Source organism: Lissotriton vulgaris, chromosome 10 (genome assembly GCF_964263255.1).
Source record: "Lissotriton vulgaris chromosome 10, aLisVul1.2, whole genome shotgun sequence".
Lineage (NCBI taxonomy): Eukaryota > Metazoa > Chordata > Amphibia > Caudata > Salamandridae > Lissotriton > Lissotriton vulgaris.
This window is the reverse complement of record NC_141698.1, coordinates 437336629-437355926: the sequence shown is the minus strand read 5'-3', so window position 1 is coordinate 437355926 and position 19298 is coordinate 437336629. Positions and strand designations below refer to the sequence as shown.

At 52.0% G+C, this 19298-nt stretch overlaps 1 pseudogene; it reads left to right on the top strand.

Annotated features, from left to right (window-relative positions):
- The first annotated feature begins 16964 nt into the window (after nucleotides 1-16964).
- Nucleotides 16965-18838, top strand: LOC147685370 (uncharacterized; annotated as a pseudogene).
- Nucleotides 18839-19298: the final 460 nt, after the last annotated feature.

The following is a 19298-nucleotide window of genomic DNA, read 5'->3' as shown; positions in this document are numbered from 1 at the left end:
GATACCGGTGCTGGTTGGCCTGACTATGAGGGAGATCCAATAACACTGGGCGAGGTTAGGGTTGCAATAGCAGGACTCACCTCGGGAAAGGCGCCAGGATTGGACGGCCTACCCGGGGACCTGTTTAAGCAGGAGCCCAATATTTGGGCACCCTACCTTGCCGCGTTGTTCAATGGAGTTCTCAGCGGTATGGAAATCCCCAGTACCTGGCTGGGGGCGGAGGTGGTCCCTATTTTCAAAAAGGGCTCGCCTCTTCTCCCAGCCAACTACAGACCAATCAGCCTAATCGATGTGGCACAGAAGCTGTTTGGTAGGGTATTGTTGAACCGGCTCCAAGATTGGGCAGAAGAGTTGGGTGTCCTTAGCCCGTACCAGGCGGGATTTAGAAAGGGTGTTTCCACAGTAGACCAGGTTTTCCGATTGAATATCATTTACTGGAGGGCAGCGGTATTTGAGGGCGGCAGCCTATACACAATCTTTGTGGATCTGCGGGCCGCTTTCGACCTGGTGCCCAGAGGGAAACTGTGGAGCGTCTTGGCTGAGATGGGCGTTCCTCCGGACATCCTGATAATCTTGCAGAGATTGCATGACAATAACTATGCTCGAGTGAGGTGCGGGAGGTCCGGGGCTCTAACGGATAGATTCCCCGTTGACCGAGGGGTTAGACAGGGTTGTGTGCTGGCACCGACCCTGTTCTGCCTCTTTGTCAACGGGGTGATCGCCCACCTAAATGCCACTGAATACACTGACGCCCCTAAGTTGAACGGCAGTAGGGTGCCTGCAATGATGTTTGCAGATGACACCCTGCTGCTGTCCAAAACCCCAATGGGGATACAGAGGATCCTCGACTCATTTGTGGCCTTTTGCACTGATAGAGGCTTAGAAATTAATGCGGCCAAAACTAAGTTTATGGTTCTGAACCCAAGTCATAAATTGCGGCCAAATCCGCTATTGGGAGCCTCGCGGCTCGAGAGAGTTTCCACCTTTGACTACCTTGGCGTAACTCTCAATGAAACTATGTCTTGAGGATCACACCAGAGCAGGGCCAATCTAAAATTGATACAGACCACAGGGGGTATCGCGCGGATGTTAAATGGTTCCACATACCGACCACTGGGGCCGCTCATCCAGATCTACAAGGCGCAAGCCAGGGGTGCTACTATGTATGGGGCGGAATTGTGGGGACACACATCCTGTCGTAGTCTGTCCTTAACAGAGAATAAATTCATCAGACAGATAGTAGCAATTCTGCCCAGCACCCCGCTCCTCCCCCTGAGGCTAGATCTGGGTTTGCGTCCCATAGCTGATGAACTAGGCTTGAGACCCATAGCCTTCTGGCGAAGGCTGTGGAGTAGCAACGAACTTCTTGCCTATAGGGCAGAACTAATGGAGCTATTGACCCACCCGAAAGCGCTATCGATCCCCTGGATAAAATACATCCAAAACTCCTGTACGGCACTGGGGCTCCCCGACCTTTGGTCTAACCCGGCTAATGCCTCATTAAACATCTCAAGGAGAGCTCTGGCTATCGCTTATCATGAACATAAATTAGCCACGGCCCTAGACAGTCAGTGTGAAGGGTCACTAACTTCTGTTTTTCTGCAAAGCAAGGACTCGTACAGGCAGGAGAGGGTTTTAGATGCAATCTCCCCCGCGCTGGCCAGGAAGCTGTTACTCCAATGGAGATACGGCACACTGCCTCTACGAACCTTTACCAGCTCCTGGTCATCGCCTCCCTCCACCAAGCAGTGCCCGGCTTGCACTGCGGCGGAGGAAAGCGATTTACATGTGGTCCTGTTTTGCCCAGCATACAAGGCAGCGAGGAGATACTGGCTCTTACCATTGATCAGAAATCTGGGTTGTATGGAGTACCTCCCAATGTATAGAATCCTAAAAACTGATGCCTCGAGTTTAACTGTATTTGTATTAGCAAAATTCCTCACCAATGTTTGGCACACTCGCACCCGTATTCTGAAGATGCAGGCTCCCTCTTAATCTTAAGGTTTACAGTTTTTAAAGTAGTTTTATTAGTATGTAATCTCAAGGTTTTATATTGTGATTGATTATGTATGTTGATTTTATAGTGACTATACATGTTTTACTGTATATCTTTGATGGCCAATGGCCGAAATAAAGATTGAATGATGATGGTGGTGAGAGGTTTCTGGGATTGGGGATGGGTGGCAGCAGAAAGAAATTAAGGGTTCAGGAATGGATGAGTTTAGCGTGGTAAGCAGATTTTAGGGTTCAGGGATGGATGTGGGTCTAGGCATAGAAAGAGTTTTTTATGGTGAATGAACAGATGGATTTAAGCGGTAGAAAGAGGTTTTAGGGTTCAGTGACAGGTGGAGTTTAGTAGTCAGTAGTGGGTGCAGGTTAGGCGTGGTGAGGTGCTAATTGGGGGCAGAGTCAGATGGTGTTTAGAGGTTGTGAAGGGGTCACGTATGGATGGTGTTTGCAGGGGTGAGGATTCAGCGAAATGAAAGCAGTCAAAGTAATTGTTTAGCAGTCTAAAAGATATAAATCTGAAATAATGGCCCCTGAAGTAAAGCTCTTTAAAAATACAGCCAGCAAAAACCTGCAACTATTACATGTACACCTTCAAAATAAGAATTGAAAAGCCAATTTCGACATAAAAAGATGGATTAGTTTCTTTGAAAAGGTAAATCCCCTCATCCTGCAAAATAACATTACATACTTTAGTTGAAATGGTTTCTCATTAATGGCATTCTATGAAATCGTTTTTCTATACAACACAGCGCGGAAAAAAGAATGTAAACATCTTGAACGTCTTTGGAGGGGAATTTTCAACCTGAGGATAAGCTGAAAGACCTTGAAGTGCTAAAACACTATCACAAACAGATTCAGAGAACACGCCGGGATTTCAATGTACATAAAATTTAATCCGCGAAGGATGCCCCTAAAGACATCTTACGTATAGTTAAATAACTTACCTCCATGAATCGTAGTGAAACCGTCATCTATGGATTATTGTAATAAAATGGCTAGCTCTTTTCGGGAAAAATTGATAAGATCCATGACACTTTTCCAGAAGCCAGCAGAAATGTCAAATTCTTTCCTCATAAGAATGAATTATCTTACGAAAGGCTATTTACTTTCCAACCACCAACCGAAAGAGACATACTGCAGCTCATTTCAGAAGTGAAATCAGGCTCTCCCACAGATATTATCCCCCAAACTTGCTGCAACGAGGGAAGGAAGCTATTGCACCAGTGCTTACCAACCTGCTGAACCTATATTTCAGCACAGAGCAAGTCCCAAGCCACAAGAAACATTTGATGGTGGCCCCTTTACTGAAGAAACCTTCTATGGACCCTGTGCTCCCAGAAAACTTGAGACCAGTATCGCTGCTACCTTTGTTTGCTAAAATAGCAGAACCATTTCTTAACCTCCAACTGACCAAGTTTATAGAGAAAATCAGGTACTTCACGAAACCCAATCAGGTTTCAGAACTCTATATAGTACTGAATCGGGCTTACTCTTAGCCTCTAAAGCGTTAAAAATGGCAGCGTACAAAGGCAGGACAGCAGCACTGATCCTGCCGGATTTAAGTGCAGCTTTTGATAGAGTATCCCATGGCCTTCTTTTGGAATGGCTGTGGGATGTCAGAGTCAGAGGTTGCATATTGGAGTGGATCAAGCATTTCCTTCAGGACAGATCCTTCCAAGTCCTACAACGGCCATTTAATAATAATAATAATAATACTGATTCTTGTAAAGCGCGAACAGCTACCTCGCGAGGAGGTGTCCCGGCGCTGAAAAGAAACCGCAGCAGCAGAGAGGGATGCAGGGAGAGGTACTAGGCTTTCTGTCCAAAGAGCCAAGTCTTTAGGAGTTTCCTAAAGATGGCTTCTGACGGGGCAGATTGGATGGCAGGGGGGAGGGAGTTCCAAAGCTTCGCAGTGCCTACTGAGAAAGATCTACCTCCGAGTCTCGCTCTTCTCGCTCGAGGTACAGCCAGTAGGGTCTGCGAGTTTGATCTCAGGTGTCTCTCTTGATGGTAGCGGGGGAGTCGGAGTTTCAGATAATTGGGACAAGTCCCTTTTTGTGCTCTGTAAGCTAGGGTGAGCGCCTTGAATTTTACTCTGCTTGTCACTGGAAGCCAGTGCAGCTCGTGAAGATGCGGAGAGATATGATGTTTAAAAGGCACGTGTTTTATCAATCTCGCAGCCGCATTCTGCACGCTCTGCAGGCGTTGTGTCAGATATTTTGGGAGGCCAAGATAGAGGCCGTTCGAATAATCCAGTCTGGATGTGACTGTCGCATGGACCACCGATTTACGACAGTCAGTTGGTAGAAGAGAGAGAAATTTTCGGAGGTTGCGGAGTTTATAGTGGCAGCTAGAGGTGACTTGTTGTATGTGAGAGGAGAAGGAAAGCGTCTCGTCCCACCATACACCCAGATTTTTTGCCTTGGTGCCAGGGGTGGGAGCAGGACCCATTTCGGTGGGCCACCAGAGGTCAGGGGAGGGTGGAGTACTTTTCCCAAAGAATAGTACCTCGGTTTTGCTAGCATTCAATTTTAGCTTGTTAGTGTTCATCCATCTGGCTACGTCACTAAGACAGCCTTTTATTTTGCTGAACGCTGCTTCTGACACCTCAATGTATGGGAAGACTAGTTGCGTATCATCCGCATACGAAATCGCCTTGACCCCCCATTTGGCGATTAAGGTAAAAAGTGGGGCCAGATAAACATTGAAAAGTAGCGGGCTGAGGGCGGACCCTTGCGGGACACCACACCACAGCCGTTTGGGTTCAGAGGAAAAAGCGCCCAGAGCTACTTTCTGAGAGCGGTTCGTAAGGTAGGAGTGCAACCAGCTCAGTGCCTTGTCCTCTAAGCCAATATCCTTCAATCTGAGCAGCAATCTACCGTAATCCAGAGTATCGAAGGCGGCAGATAGATCCAGGAGCACCAGCATGGCCGATGCTCCTGAATCCAGCGACCACCTGATTGACTCAGCCACCTCAATGAGGGCAGTTTCATTGCTGAAGCCGGCCCTGAAACCAGACTGTGTTTCGTGTAGTATGCCACTTTTTTCGATGAAACCATTGAGTTGGCGTTGGATAAGTTTTTCCAGCATTTTTCCCGGGGCTGCTAGTAGGGAGATGGGGCGGAGATTGCTCAGATCATCGGGGGCGCCATTGGGTTTTTTTTTCAATGGGAGAAGAGTGGCATGTTTCCAGCGGTCGGGGAACGTGCCAGTCTCGATGGACATGTTCCAGATGTGAAGGAGTGGCCCTACCGTGGCATCCGACATCATTTTCCACAGTTTGGGGGGGCAGGGGTCATCAGGAGCACCTGATTTGCATTTGTGTAGTTCTTTCAATGCCTCCTCGTGGGTGATTGGGAGGAACCGAGTTAAGGGAGGGGTAGGCATCACAATTATATCGTGGTCTGCCATAATTGTTGGCTCGGAGGGGGTGAAGGAGTCATAGACCTTCAGGATTTTTTTGTCGAAAAAATCTGAGATATCCTCACAGAGTTTGCTAGAGGGAATAATTTCTGTTTCGATGGCCTTGGGTTTGAAGAAGGACTGAACTATTTTAAAAATTTCTTTGCTCGGTTGTTCCGCTTGTTGAATAGAGGATACAAACAACAGTTTTTTAAGTCAGAGATTCGACCCCTGTTACAAGGGGTTCCTCAGGGCTCTGCCCAGAGCCCTAACCAATTTAACGTGTACATGCGCCCACTAGCGGACATAGCTTTAAAGCATTGGGTGATGCTGGTGTCTTATGCGGATGACACCCAGCTAATTACAATGTTAGAACAGGCTGCTCCTAAATTCAAAGCTTGCTTAATTGACCTGGCCAATTGGATGAATCTCAGTTGCCTCCAACTAAATGCAGGCAAAACTGACATTGTGGTGGTTGGTAAATAACCCTCCATTTGGTCTCACAACTGGTGGCCGAAGAATTTGGTCTGACCCCGGTCCCCAGACCTAAGGTTAAAAACCTAGGAGTATGGTTCAATAATACCCTTTCTTCTGTGGAATAGATATCAGTTTTGGCCAGCGCTTGCTTTGGCCGACTGTGGATGTTACAGAAAATCTTGGATCTTCTACCTCTGGCAGCCAAAAAAAAACATCATTCAGGCTCTGATTATATCTCGCTTGGATTACTATAACATTCTCTACCTAGGGGTCACCAAAAGTAGTACAAGAATACTGCAGAGAGTACAGAAGGCCTCAGCCCGGATACTATTGAACTTCCCAAGGCGAGCCCCAGTGGGAACGGCCCTTAGGAAGCTACACTGGTTACTGGTGCGGGACAGAGTGACTTTTAAAGCTATGTGCTTTTGTCATCGAATTCTGAACGAGAAAGTCCCTAGCTTTCTTCGGCCTCTACTCACACCCTAAAGACCTATTCAAAACCTGAGATCTGTGGATATTGCAAAGCTGACAGTTCCTAAAGTTCAAAGGGCATGCTTAGGAGGCACATCTTTCAGCTTTTTAGCAGCCAAAGTTCGGAACCAACTGCCTCGAGATCTCAGGATGCAGCCCTCGGAAGTACTGTTCCATAGTGTAGGAGAGTAGGGTCTGCTATCCTATGGTCACCCCAATTTTTGCTTTTTGCTTCACTTGTTTTCGACTTAATGAGACTGTGGGCCTGCTAATCAGACCCCCAGCCTGCTGTTCTCTCTCTAAATTCACATACATGTACTATGGGTACATAACCCAATTGGAACTGAACTACTTGTCAGCCCCTGTACCATGCACTATAGGTGCTCAGGGCATAGGTGCCACCAAGGCCTACCAGGGGCTGCAGCATAGCTTTTGCCACCCCTGGCTGGTTCTTAAATTGACACAACTGGCTGATCACTAAGCTGGGGCAAGTTGGTGTAATCACCTCTTGCTTAGATATAGTATACCTATATCTAAACCTATATCTGGACACATATAAACCTGTGAGTCACTCCTATGGAAGGCCTTATCAATCCTGGAGGCAGAGTGCGTGGTTTAACATGAGATGGTGCTCGAGCATGAGCTGAGCCTGTCTGCAGCTGTCAGAAACAACTCCCTAAGCTGTTCCGGGATAATGCCATACCATATACTATTTAGTGCATTATAATCCTCGCGATTATATGTTAACTTTGGCTTGGCTTATCAAAACATGTCGTGTAAGATGTCATATGATTCGGAATACTATCCCCTCGACAGTCCTGTTGACGGGGATAGCATTCCACCCCTCTAGAGGGAGAAGACATGTTACTTTACTGAAACGCGGTTGATTTTTAAAAGAGCCCCAGCTCCACAAAATGGATTCTTCTGCCACAGACACGAGTCTGACCTCCTGCTGCTGACCGAAACTCAGACAAGGAGGCCTGGACAAAGGCTTTCCTGTCGCAGGGAGGTGCCACACCACCCCAGACAGGAGATAGTGGATTGTAGCAGGGAGGTTTGAAAGAAACCAGACACTGCCTGGGGAGCACAAGGCTTCCCCTTGCATAATCCGGTCAAACCGGTTCTAGGGCTCACCAGCCCCAGTCCCAGCGTGACCCTGGACAAAGGGAAAGGGGTGTAACCACCCCCTTCCTGGGTACCACCCATAAGAGGGACCTAGCAGGTAATCCAGCCCCCTAGATTTGTATAAGAATGGGAGCAGTGCCAATGCACTCAGATTATCCTGACTGAAACTTATGAAACAAAACTCTGGACGCTTCGACATCCTACTCGACGTAGAAGACTGAAGAATCTCCCTTGTGGTCAAGGAGTGACCACCCTGTGCAAACAGGCACCATCCAGCACCTCGACGTTTGCTTTGTTGCAGTTCCCTCCAGAACTCGAGCAACAGAGTCCAACAAGACCAAGCGAGCCTGCCTTCTAACAGCCCGATCCACAGTCCCTGCAGAGCTGAGACCCTTGGAGGCGACCAGAAGCGTGGGCCCCACCATCTTGGAAAGACCCTGTTGGACAGGCCACGCTCTCCCCCCGGCTCAACCAGGCCCGAGCCCAGTCACGCAAGTACCACACACCACCATTGCACGTCCTCCGTCCCCTCAGGGACCCCTGCCCTCGAACATGTTAACCTCGTGGGTCCGATCCACTGCTGGCCCACGCGCCCAGCCCGGGCCGCCATCTTGGACACTTCACCACGAGGCCGCCTGGCCCCCGATCGACCCCAACCCTGGGCCTAGCCCGGCCTCAGACATTCCGGCACCACCCTCCACCCAGGAGGTGAGCGGGCTACTTGGCAAGTCAATGGGAGAAAGAGGTGCCGATGGCTCTCCCCCGCCCAGTGCCGCTCGCCCATCGCCTCCCCGGGCGCTGGCTCCACCCCCCTGCTGGGTGTCTGGACTCCCTCATCCCGGACCTCCCGACCTCCAAGTGCGAGGGTCCGGACATCAAAGCACGCCAGCCCTATAACTGGGGCAGCTCCAGAGCAGGAAGGCAGTTGTATCTTGGAGTCGAGAGACGTAAAGAGGAACTCATCCTGGACGGACTACTGGCGCTGCCGTAGCTCTGTCCTGTGCACCATCGTCCTGCCTGTTGGCGCTGCCACAACCGTCGTAACCTTCATCCTTCATCGTCGTCGGGATCTGCTGGCGTGGCCGCGGACCGTTGTAACCGTCATCTTTCACCGGGACCTGCAGGCTCCGCCGCGGACCGTCGTCCTTCCTTCATCCATCTCGGGACCTGCTTGGCTCCTCCACGGCCCGATCATCTAGAACGCCGAGCTCGAGGATTGAGAGCTATTTTGTACTCATTGGTAACAAAGACTGTCCCGCTACCCTTTTCCTCAGCCAGAGACTAGAATCGAGGGGACCCCTGAGTCCAGACCTCCTTGTATCATACCATCGTAACCTAAGAATTGCATATAAAGTCTCGTTAACCTTCAGTCTTGTGTGGTGTCCGTCTGTGGGGGGGGAAGTTACTTGTCTGTACAGTCGTTGGAGACGGCTCTCCCAGGAGACCTCTCCCCGTAATCTCGGCCGACCCTCCCGGTCCGTCTAACATTGGTGGCCAGCGGCGCGATCCGAATCACCGCATAACGTACAGAGAGTAGCTCACCCCACAACGAACCACAATGTCAACTAAAGAGAGCGGATCAACTGAGAAGTTCCAAATGGAAAAACTAGAGGAGTACAGCCATCGTGAACTAAAGCAGTTCTGCATCGAACTAGGTATCGCTACCACCGGACTAAGCACCAAGGACGATTTTAAGCATGCCCTAGAATCTTGGGCAGAGACCGGGGATGTCGAAGCCCCTGAGCAAAGCACCGCGAAAAATACCAACACGGCCCCTGAGGGGCAAAGAACCAGTCTCTCGCAAGACGAGATCCAAGAAAGAGAAAAAACCCGACTACACGAACTAGAAATGGCCCGACTCAAGATGGACGTAGAACTCAAGTTGGCCGAACAAAAAATAAACTTAGAGCACCTACGTCTCCGAGAAGAAAGAGAGGAGAAACAGAGGCAAAGGGAGCTCGAGGAAAAGAAACTAGCGTACGAGCACGAACGGAACCTAGCCGAGATCAACCTGCGCAAGCAAAATAAAGAGTTAGGGGTGCCCGACAGACCACACACCCCAGGGACCATGGAGAAAAAAGTGCACATCCCCAAGGATGTTGTCCGAGAATATTTTCGAGAAGACGACATCCAGCAATGGTTTAAGGCCTATGAAATCGCGATGACTGCGCACCGGATCGATAGAAACGATTGGGGAGCCGGCCTATGGGGCAAATTCCTCAATGAGGGCCGCGATACCCTGTTACAGCTCCCAGACCACCAGATGACCTCCTACGACCATATGAAAGCGGCCCTCCTCACCCGCTATGGCCTCACGCCCGAGATGTACCGTCAGAGGTTCCGAGACTGCACACGCATCCCGGGTACAACTTGGGTGGACTATGTAACGTACTTTAGCCGAGCCTTCGAAGGCTGGATCAGAGGGAACAACGTCACGACCTACGAGCAGCTGTTCAATCTGATGGTATGGGAGCATCTGTCCAACAATTGCTTCATCGAACTACGCCAACACCTCCTCGACAGCAAGTTAACCGATCCCCGGCAGCTCGCAGCCGAGGCTGACCGGTGGGAGATCACCCGAGTGGGCCGGAATGGGTCCTACGAGCAGAACAGGAACAACAATGGTCACCACCGACCCAGAGGAGGAGGAGGGGGCCAAGGACGAGGAAGAGACAACACTCCGGCCGCCCCCGCTACCAGCACCACCCCCCCGGCCAACCGGGGCAGCACCCCGGCGCGACCGGGGTACAGAGCCAATGTTACATGTCACCGATGCCAACGAGTCAGCCACTATGCAAACGACCCAAGCTGCCCGCAGTATCAAAGTCCAAAACCCCGCCATGTGGCCGCCGCGGCACTAGGGGAAGAACAGATCTCCGAGGAACAAGAAACAAACGAGCAAGAGTATCAAGAGTGGGAGCCAGCCGCCATGACTCTCGCGTGCTTAGGGGGAAGAGACATGGTCCCGCGGGTCCCCCTACCCGCTAACACCCAGAAGTACAGCCAATGGGTGAGCATCAATGGACAACGGGCCGAAGCCCTTCGGGACACCGGGGCCAGTGTGACAGCCGTCCGCTGCCATCTGGTGACCCCAGAACAATATCTACCGAACATTCTCTGCCCTGTGCGATCAGCCGACAACTCGGAAAGTCTGTGCCGGATGGCCTGCGTCCCCTTTGAGTGGGGAGGGGTCTCCGGCATGTTGAAGGTAACGGTCCGAGACGACGCCCCCGTGGACTGCCTCCTCGGAAATGACCTGGAAAGCTCCCCGTGGGCAGCCGTGGAGCGAAAAGAACACTTGGGGATGTTGGGCGTCCCGGACTGGGCGTGCGTCACCACCCGGTCCATGGCCGCCCGTGCCAACCATCACCCGGAAGAACCAGAATGGCCGGCGCCACCGCCTCCGGTCGCCCCAGCCGAGACCCCCGACCATGACATCCCCCTCGAACTTGCTCAACCTTCCGACCTCGCTAACCTTGACCAGTGGGCTCAAGAAGGGGGACCCACACAAGAACAATTTCGTCAGGAACAGAAGACCTGTCCCTCCCTCGAGGGACTCCGACAACAAGCGCTCGCCCAAAGCGCAGGGGATACCTCCGGAACTCATTGGGTCTACTGGGACAATGATCTGTTGTACAGCGAGCAACGAATCGCCGAGCTGGGGGCCAACCGAGTACTAGTAGTGCCCCTCCGCTTTAGAGACTTCCTGCTAAATCTGGCCCACGATGTCCCCCTGGCAGGGCACCTGGGACAGGATAAAACCTACAGTCGCCTAGTGACCCACTTCTTCTGGCCCAAAATGAGAAACGATGTGCACCAGCATTGCCGATCTTGCCCCACGTGCCAAGCCAGTGGAAAGAGCGGCCGCAAACTAAAGGCCCCCCTGCAACCCTTTCCAGTAGTCACGACCCCATTTGAGAGGGTCGGAATAGACATTGTGGGACCCCTGGACCCGCGTACAAGACAAGGTCATCGCTTCATCCTGGTACTAGTGGACCACGCCACCCGCTACCCTGAGGCTATTCCCCTCCGGACCGTGACAGCCCCAGTGGTCGGCCGGGCCCTGATGCGGATCTTCTCCCGTGTGGGGTTCCCCCGAGAAGTCGTCAGCGACAGAGGCACGAACTTTATCTCTAAATACATGAAGTCCCTCTGGCAACAGTGTGGAGTCACCTACCGCTTCACGACCCCCTATCACCCCCAAGGAAACGGACTTGTTGAGCGGTTCAATCGCACGCTAAAAGGGATGATCGGGGGATTGGAAGAGCCCCTCCGTCGCCAGTGGGACGTGCTGCTGCCCTGCCTCCTCTTCGCCTACCGGGAGGTCCCACAGAAGTCCCTAGGCTTCAGCCCATTCGAACTGCTATATGGGCACCCAGTGCGGGGGCCGCTCAGCCTGATCAAAGAAGGCTGGGAGATGCCTCCGGCCAAGAGTCCTCCAGATGTCTTCCGGTACCTCCTCACCCTCCGCAACCAGTCCCGGCGATTCAGAGACCTAGCAAAAGCCAACCTAGAGGCCAGTCAAGAGGACATGAAGAAATGGTATGACCAGAACGCCTCATCCATTGAATTCGAGCCGGGGCAACAGGTATGGGTAATGTCCCCCACAGAGCCATGCGCTCTCCAAGACAAATGGACGGGACCCTTCAAGGTAATCGAGCGCAAGGGTCCTGCCACCTATCTGATCGATATGGAGTCGTCCCGGAATCCACTCCTCCACACCAACAGACTGAAACCCCACTTTGCACGTACAGAACTCAGCCTGCTGATGGCCACAGACAATGGGGTTGAAGACGACTCCGAGCCCCTCCCTGACCTCTTGCGGACCCAGGAGCAAGACGGCTCCGTGGATGGGGTCCGACTCTCGGAGACCCTCACCAGAGAACAACGCCAAGAGTGCCAAGCCCTCCTGTCACGATTCGCCAGTCTGTTCTCCCTCACCCCAGGCGTCACTTCCTGGTGTGTGCACGATGTGGACACCGGAGACAGCCCTCCTATCCGCCACCGGGCCTACCGCGTACCTGATCGGGTACGGGCCTGCATCCAGGCGGAAGTAGCTAAGATGCTCACGCTCGGGGTCATCGAGCCCTCAGACAGTCCATGGGCCAGCCCGGTCGTACTGGTCCCCAAAGCAGCCGCCCCCGGAACCACACCAGAACTCCGGTTCTGCGTCGACTACCGGGGCCTGAATGAAGTCACCAGAACGGACGCACATCCCATCCCCCGGGCAGATGAACTGGTCGACCGAATGGGAGCTGCCCGCTACCTCAGCATCTTCGACCTGACGGCAGGTTATTGGCAGATCGGCCTCACACCCCGAGCACAAGAACGTTCTGCCTTCTCCACCCCCGATGGCCACTATCATTTTACGGTCATGCCCTTCGGCATGAAAAATGCCCCAGCGACTTTCCAACGGCTCGTCAATCAGGTCCTGGCGGGGCTCGAAGAGTTCAGCGCCGCCTACCTGGACGACATCGCTGTGTACAGCCACCATTGGACCGAGCACCTCCACCACCTCCGAGCAGTGCTGCAAGCCCTTCAGCGAGCTGGCCTCACGATCAAGGCCAGCAAGTGCCAAATTGGACAAGGGTCTGTGACCTACCTCGGACACCAGGTGGGAAGCGGCCTAGTGGCCCCTCTACAGCTGAAAATTGCCGCCATCCAGAACTGGCAGCCCCCTATCACCCAAACCGAGGTGCGAGCCTTCCTGGGCCTCACGGGCTACTACCGAAGGTTCGTGAAAGACTATGGTACCATAGTGGGGCCTCTCACCGAACTCACGTCAAAAAATCAGCCCAAGAAGGTGAACTGGACCCCAGAGTGTCAAGCGGCATTCGAACAGTTGAAGGCCGCCATGTGTTCCGCTCCTGTGCTCCAGGCCCCAGACTACAGCCGGGAATTCGTCGTCCAGACGGACGCCTCCGACCAGGGCATTGGGGCGGTCCTGTCTCAAGTGAACCCCGAAGGCCTTGATCAACCGGTAGCCTTCATCAGCCGGAGACTCCTACCACGGGAGCAACGCTGGAGCACCATAGAGAGGGAAGCCTTCGCTGTGGTATGGGCCCTCAAGAAGCTCCGGCCCTACCTTTTTGGCACCCACTTTCGGGTACAGACTGACCACCGACCCCTGCAGTGGTTGATGCATAGGCGGGGGGAAAACCCAAAATTGCTACGCTGGTCCATCTCCTTGCAAGGTATGGACTTCACAGTCGAACACCGGCCTGGGTCAGACCACGCCAACGCGGATGGCCTGTCCCGGTTTTTCCGCCTCGACGAGGAGAGTCCCCAGGAGGATGGGTAACTCTCCCCGCCTTCAGCTGGGGGGGACGCATGTTGGACAGGCCACGCTCTCCCCCCGGCTCAACCAGGCCCGAGCCCAGTCACGCAAGTACCACACACCACCATTGCACGTCCTCCGTCCCCTCAGGGACCCCTGCCCTCGAACATGTTAACCTCGTGGGTCCGATCCACTGCCGGCCCACGCGCCCAGCCCGGGCCGCCATCTTGGACACTTCACCACGAGGCCGCCTGGCCCCCGATCGACCCCAACCCTGGGCCTAGCCCGGCCTCAGACATTCCGGCACCACCCTCCACCCAGGAGGTGAGCGGGCTACTTGGCAAGTCAATGGGAGAAAGAGGTGCCGATGGCTCTCCCCCGCCCAGTGCCGCTCGCCCATCGCCTCCCCGGGCGCTGGCTCCACCCCCCTGCTGGGTGTCTGGACTCCCTCATCCCGGACCTCCCGACCTCCAAGTGCGAGGGTCCGGACATCAAAGCACGCCAGCCCTATAACTGGGGCAGCTCCAGAGCAGGAAGGCAGTTGTATCTTGGAGTCGAGAGACGTAAAGAGGAACTCATCCTGGACGGACTACTGGCGCTGCCGTAGCTCTGTCCTGTGCACCATCGTCCTGCCTGTTGGCGCTGCCACAACCGTCGTAACCTTCATCCTTCATCGTCGTCGGGATCTGCTGGCGTGGCCGCGGACCGTTGTAACCGTCATCTTTCACCGGGACCTGCAGGCTCCGCCGCGGACCGTCGTCCTTCCTTCATCCATCTCGGGACCTGCTTGGCTCCTCCACGGCCCGATCATCTAGAACGCCGAGCTCGAGGATTGAGAGCTATTTTGTACTCATTGGTAACAAAGACTGTCCCGCTACCCTTTTCCTCAGCCAGAGACTAGAATCGAGGGGACCCCTGAGTCCAGACCTCCTTGTATCATACCATCGTAACCTAAGAATTGCATATAAAGTCTCGTTAACCTTCAGTCTTGTGTGGTGTCCGTCTGTGGGGGGGGAAGTTACTTGTCTGTACAGTCGTTGGAGACGGCTCTCCCCGGAGACCTCTCCCCGTAATCTCGGCCGACCCTCCCGGTCCGTCTAACAGACCCCGAGACGCTGACCGTGCAGCCCACAAGTGACCCTTGAGGCTGTACACCAAGGTTTGAGAAGCCCCTGCCCTGAGCCACTGTTGCACCGAAGCTCACCCCTCTACACTCACCGAGTGCTGCGTGGGGCCCTTCTGCTTCTTTTGGCTCAATGCGTTGGCCCGGTCACTTGCCTGTTGGCTTGTGGCCCCTGTGCCAACGAACTACAAAAACTAACTTGTGATTCTGGTTTCTCCAGACTTGCACTCGCTCCTCTGAAAAGGAGCACTCGCTCTGACCCTCCTGGTCCGAGTGAGAAGCAATCTTCCAGTCCTGCATGGATTGCTCTTGCCAACTGTTGTTTGCTCCAATCCTGAAGCCAACACCGCCGACGGCGAGAGCCTTTGTGGGACAGCTCGTGATCCACTCCTGGACATCGCAAATGCCCTAGAGTCTACGTGGCAGCGGAGAGAAGCTCCTCGACAACCACCTGATTGCGCCCAACATTGCCTGGTTCCGTCCTGGTTCCACCCTGGTCACTGCTGAGTGACCCAGACTCTGTCCCCTCTGCTTTCAGGTACTCTACAACTCCGATCCACCCTTGGATCAAACCGGACACTTCTCCTTCACAACGCCTGCAGCATCTTCAGCTTCAAGCACCATCAACCAGCGTGACAAAACCCGACACTACTTCGCACCTGTGCACCCGCTTCCTGTGGGTGAGGTAACTCATCAAAGCCGGTGTTCCCACACTGGTACACACCTCTAGTATATGTGTCTAAAGTTTCATCTTGCTAGGTTAAGAGGAAGTCTCCTTAAACTATAACTTTATAACTTTTACGCACCATTGACTTTGCATTGGTGCATGCCTGTGCTTTAAGCGCTGCATCCGAATCCCGCGGGCTTTTCCCGACGTCAGCATTGCTAGTCCCGACTGATCCCAGTGATTCCCTAGGCCCTAGGCCTAACCACTGTTCGATTGGTATCTCTTATACCACTTTCTTAATATATGGTTCGAGTGGCCACCCGCCCTCATCCATAATTGTGCAACTTTGTATGTTTAACTGTGCTTTTGTTTAAACTCTTGTGCCTCTAGACTCATAAAGAGTACAGAGGATTATTCTAGTAATAAATACATATATTTTTATGATATATAACTTGTGTGGTGTCCTTTCATTTGATATTACAGGATTGTGATTGGTAAAACAGCTCGCTTAACACGACCTCTTGAGTTTAGCCTTTAAGGCTGCTTAGTCCATGCTACCCTTAGGATAGCTTGTCTATAAGGTTGACTTACAACCAGACACCATAGGGATTGTTTGGACTGATACAAGGTGGTTCCAGAATTGGAAACATCATATATCAGGCCAACTTCTCACATTGGTGTGCAGCAGTGCGGATTTGAGCTTGCTGTTGTTTTACCATTGCAATCTTTTTATCAAATTGAAAGATCACATCAAGTACCTTAGGTACATATAAACAAAAGCTTAGCATATTTAAGTTCTACTGAACTTAGTAGTTGTAGATCAAAGGGATTAGCACACCCTGCCTACAACTCACTAGCAAGGTACAGTAGGAAAACACAGTGTAGGTAAGTGCACCACTTGCACCTCACTAGCAGTCATGTCTGGCACAGGAGGAGCTTCAGGCTCTGCACCTGTGACAGTTGACCTTACCAAGGCAACTTCCAGCTATGATAAACTTAGCCATAAAGACTTGAGTGCCTTATGCATTGCAAGAGGGCTAAAAAGGGGTCGCAACCCCACCATTCCTTCCCTGATAGCCATCCTGGAAAAGGATGACATAGATAAGGCGAGTGCAGTTCCCTTAGATGCCGGAGATGGAGTGAACCCCCCTGAGAATGAGACCACCCCAGAGTTGGATGAGGAGGAAGAAGAAGAGGAGGAGGACTCAGAGGTAGATGAGTCTGATCAGAATCAGAGGGGTAACCAGGTCATAGTTGGCAGGCTTAACCAGACCAACTTAGACCTACATGGGAATGGAGAGGGCCAGCACCTCCCCAGATCCTATAACATAGTTCCCTCAGGCAATAGAAGGTTGAGATCTCCCTCAGGGGACTCTCATATGTCTAGTGTCTCAAGGGAATCTCAAAGGGGAATGACTTCCCCCCAGAGAAAAGAGCATAGGGCCAGAATGAGGGCTGTCCAACTCCAGATAGAGAGGGAAGAGATAGCCTTGGCTCAAGCTAAACTTGCTTTAGCAAGAGAACAAAAGTTGTGTGAAGTAGACTCCACTGGTGGCAGCATAATTCCTAGAGAGAAAGACAGGGGTTATGATAATAGAAACCTGACAAAAATTGTGCCCCCCCTACAAGGAAGGGGATGACATCCACAAATGGATGACTGCTCTTGAGAGAGCCTGCATGGTACATCAGGTTCCTCAGGATCAGTGGGCTGCAATTTTATGGTACTCCTTTTCTGAGAAAGGGAGGGATAGGCTCCTCACAGTTAGACCTGAGGATGACGAAAACTACTCTGTCCTGAAGAGTGCTCTTATTGAAGGGTTTGGCCTAACCACTGAGCAATACAGGTTGTTGTTCAGAGACACCCAAAAAGCACACACTCAGGACAGGACTGATTTTGTTGATTGTGCCACAAAGGCTCTGAAGGGTTGGCTGCAGGGAAGTAAAGTCTCAGACTATACAGGATTGTACAATCTTATAATGAGAGAGCAGATCCTTAATAACTGTCAGAACCAGCTGTTGCATCAATACCTTATTGACTCTGATCTGACCTCTCCCCAAGAATTGGGAAAGAAGGCGGACAAATGGGTCAGAACAAGGATTAAGCAGAAACCCCAGAACCATGGTGGTGACCAGAAGAAAACAGACCAGAAGGGTGGGGATAAGAAAGATAAAGAAAAAGACCAGAAGTCTTCTTCAGGCCCAAAAAAATCTAATAAGGAGGGTGGTTCCCAGAATGATAACAAAAAGAAGAAGAATGATGGCCCAAAGAAACCTTGGTGCAATACCTGTAAGTCCATTTCCCATTGAGGGAGTGAATGCACCAAGAAAAATCCAGTTTCTACCACTGCAGCTCCTAAAGCACCTGCACCCCCTAGTACAGTCAGCAGTGGTAGTGCACAACCTAAGGGGATAGTAGGGTTAACCCTGGGTACTGAGATGGAATTTGGCCTAGTCAGAGTCCCTACTCAGGCAGTTCTGCTTTATGATGTGGACTTATTTTTGTCCACTACTGTGAGTCCCAGTAACCTGGGCAAGTATAGGCAGACGTCTTTGATTAATGAGAAACTGGCTCAGGCCTACAGGGACACTTGTGCCAGTGTCACTATGGTGACACCTGACTTTGTGGACCCTGGACAGATTGTACTAGGTGAGAATTACCTAGTGACCAATGCAAGCAACACCACTACTACACATAGTGTGGCTGTTGTGAACTTCTCATGGGGTGGGGTAACTGGCCTAAACAAAGTTGTTGTGAGTACAGACCTCCCAGTAGACTGTCTGTTAGGCAATGATCTGGAAAGCTCAGTTTGGTCAGAACTGGAGTACAGGACTCATGCAGAAATGCTAGGGATTTCAGCACATGTCCTTGCGGTGACAAGGACTCGGGCTAAGAAGTGCCTTCCCGAACCTGTGGTGGATCTTGGAACAATAGACCAACCGCAACCCAAGAGAAAGAGCAAGAGGGTTAAGGCTGTGCCTTCCCACTTGCCCCAGGTTGAGGATCAGACTTCACATGGAGCTGATTCTGCAGTCCAAGAGGAGACTGTCTCTGAAGAGCTTGAACCTGATCAGGTTGAGTTTCTGGGGACAGGGGGACCCTCATGGGCAGACCTGGGGCAGGCCCAATTAGATTGCCCTTCTCTTGAACCCCTCAGACAGCAAGCTGCTGCTGAGGCTGCAGGGAATGCTCAAGGTACCCATAAAGTGTATTGGGATGATGGGCTCCTTTATTCAGAGGCTAGAGACCCCAAGCCTGGTGCTGCCAGGAGGTTGGTCATACCTTTGAAATTTAGGGGCTTCCTTCTTACCTTGGCCCATGATATTCCCCTTGCAGGACACTTAGGCCAGAACAAGACTTGGGATCTTGGGACAGGCTTGTCCCTCACTTTCACTGGCCTCATATGTCAGAAAATGTCAAGGAGGTTTGTCGCTCCTGTGTCACTTGCCAAGCCAGTGGTAAGTCAGGTGGCACAACAAAGGACCCCCTGATACCACTACCTGTGGTGGGGGTACCCTTTGAAAGAGTTGGAATAGACATTGTGGGTCCCATGGATCCTCAAACAGCATCTGGGCACAGATTTATACTGGTGGTAGTGGATCATGCCACCAGGTATCCAGAGGCAATTCCCCTGAGGACCACAACAGCACCTGTTGTGGCAAAGGCCCTTCTTGCAGTTTTCTCAAGAATGGGTTTTCCAAAGGAGGTTCTTTCAGACAGAGGTACCAACTTCATGTCTGGATACTTA